The sequence below is a fragment of the Callorhinus ursinus genome, unplaced genomic scaffold (genome assembly GCF_003265705.2).
Source record: "Callorhinus ursinus isolate GAN/ISIS: 27379988/994484 unplaced genomic scaffold, GSC_fseal_2.0 scaffold5630, whole genome shotgun sequence".
In the NCBI taxonomy this organism is placed as follows: domain Eukaryota; kingdom Metazoa; phylum Chordata; class Mammalia; order Carnivora; family Otariidae; genus Callorhinus; species Callorhinus ursinus.
This window is the reverse complement of record NW_027402684.1, coordinates 878-3,251: the sequence shown is the minus strand read 5'-3', so window position 1 is coordinate 3,251 and position 2,374 is coordinate 878. Positions and strand designations below refer to the sequence as shown.

Here is a 2,374-nt window from a genome sequence, read left to right as displayed (position 1 = left end):
CACGCCTCATGTCACCGTTGTCTCACCCAGAGGCCTCCCAGGACTGATTCCCTATTGGGTCCAGGGTCCTTCTTTCCTCCCTCTGGTCCTCACCTTGAATCCTGACAGAACCTGGGCCCTCCTGCCCCCGTCCCCACGCTTGTGTGCACGTGCTTGCCTTTGGCATTTGCACAATGATGATCGGGAAGGCATCAGAAGCAAGAACCAGCAAACTTCTATCTCTTCAGCTTCTGACCCCTGTTCCTTGCTTCTTCCGTTCTTGCGCCTTTCCAAACCATCCCTAGGCCAATGCCCTGTGATTTTGGTCTAGAGCCCAAGCAAGTAGGCAAGGTGTCCAGGCAGGTGTCTAGGGCATGAAGAAAAACTTTTTCTTAAAGCTATTTATTTATTTGAGAAAGAGAAAGCACACACAGGGGAGAGAGAGAAGCAGAGTCTCCACTGAGTGGGGAGCCCCATGTGGGGTGTGATCCCAGGATCCTGAGATCCTGACCTGAGCCGAAGGCAGACACTTAACCAACAGAAGACCCAGGCACCCCAAGAACATGATAAAACTCTTAACTCTTGGACTGGGTAAGAACAAATGCTGCAGAGTGGATGGTACTCACACAATCAGCCCCTGAAGTGGCTGAAAACTTCTATGGCAAGGAACCCCACAGGAGAGCTTCCTCAAGGACACCAAGCTCTGGATGTGGGAGTCATCCCAGGAAACAACCCTCCCCACCCCCAGGAGGCTCCTTGCCCTGCTTTCTTCTCCCAAACCTCCCTGGCCCTGCACTCCTTAAAACGCCCAGGGCTCTGTCTTCACGGGGACACACAAACACACACACAGGGAAGAACCAGCAAGCGGCCTCACTTCATGCCCAGCACCCCGCAGGAGAGGCTGCCGAACCCAGCAAAGCCTGGAAGGGGCCTTGCGGACCCCAGGGCTCAGGCCCCCTCTTCCTCATCTCTCACAGTCCCTTCAGACAGGGCCAGGGAGGAAGCCAGTTGCCCGCGCCTGACCTGGGGCAAATACTCCAGCATTTGCAACTTGCTGGTTTCGGTGTGGGCCCTGGAACCCCACGGGACCTCGTAGCAGGCAGGTCACTGCCGGGCACCTGCCGGTACTCCATGTACCCTTCCTGCACCCAGACCTTGGTGAGGAGCTCCCTAGACTCCTTGTAGATGACGTACTCCTGGCCGGCATACACCCCCATGACCCCCAGCATTTCCCACACCTCCTCCTCGGGGACACAGTCGCCATGCAGGAGACTCACCCCCAGGAGCACCACCAGGAGGCCGGACTTGGGCACTCCGTGCTCACCGCTCAGCATCCCATCATAGGTGAGGCCCAGGATGGGGACCAGGATGTAGGAGTGGTCACTGGGGTCCACTTCCTTCACATCCATACCAAAGACCAGCTGCAATCACTCGGAGGCCTGGCCCAAGATCACAGGGAAGGCATCCAGCGCATCCTGGCTGACGATCTCCAGCATCTCTGCCTGGCTGGTCGGCTCCTTAATGTGATACTTGAGGAGCAGGAACTCCACCAGCTCGGACAGCTTCCCCCGGTGTAGGTTTTGGTGCCCCGGCTGGGGTTCTTCGGGCTCCTCGCAGGGGCTGGACCCCTCCTCATCGGAGCTGCTGGAGCACTGGTCAGGCTGGCTGCAGGCAGTGGCTGCCTGGGCAGTAGGGGAGGGGCAGGCACTCAGAGATCTCTGGGGACAACTCTGGAACCCAGCAGCAGACCCCCTCTCCGAGGGGACCAGAAACAGGGCAGAGCAGGGGCAAGATGGGGCGGCGGACTGGGAGGAGGCCAAGGTGGAGAAGGAGGAGGGGGTGCGGGGGACCTTCTCCTCCCCAGCCCCCAACAGCTGTGCCTCCACCAGGCCCTGGGCCGGGCCTGGGTCTTCCTCCAGGTTCCAGAGCTCACTCCTCTGACCCAGGGGCATGGGGTTTGTTTCGGGCTGAACCTGAAGAAAGAGGTGGGATGGGTCCTCAGGGTGCAGCCCAGGCAGCAGAGGCCTGAAGTCCTGGAGCTGACAGTGCGCTGCGTCGGACTTGTGTGCGTAGGGGTCCCCTCTGGGGTGGGACGGGCGAGCCCCTGGCTCCATGCTCAGAGCAAGTACATCACCTTGACCACTGGCACTCACCTGCACCTCCCCTGCTCTGGGACCTTAGAGGCTCCTGCCTCAGACCTAGGCCTCGACTCTGAATTCTGGTAGCCCCTGGAGGAGAAAAGGAGGAATCACTTCGGGGTGCAGACACAGGGCACAGCCCCCGGCCCCCAGTGGGGCAGGAGGGCTGGGGCAGACTCTGTGAGGTCCCCATTCGTCCAAGCTGGGTGGTCCCCTCCTTGGCCCCTCAGGGGACTATTTCCCCTGGCAGGGCCTGG

General features: G+C 60.1%; 1 pseudogene; it reads right to left on the bottom strand.

The window, feature by feature from the left end:
* Positions 1-823: 823 nt before the first annotated feature.
* LOC112818728 (melanoma-associated antigen 8-like) lies at positions 824-1,943 on the bottom strand (annotated as a pseudogene).
* Between the last annotated feature and the right edge of the window lie 431 nt (positions 1,944-2,374).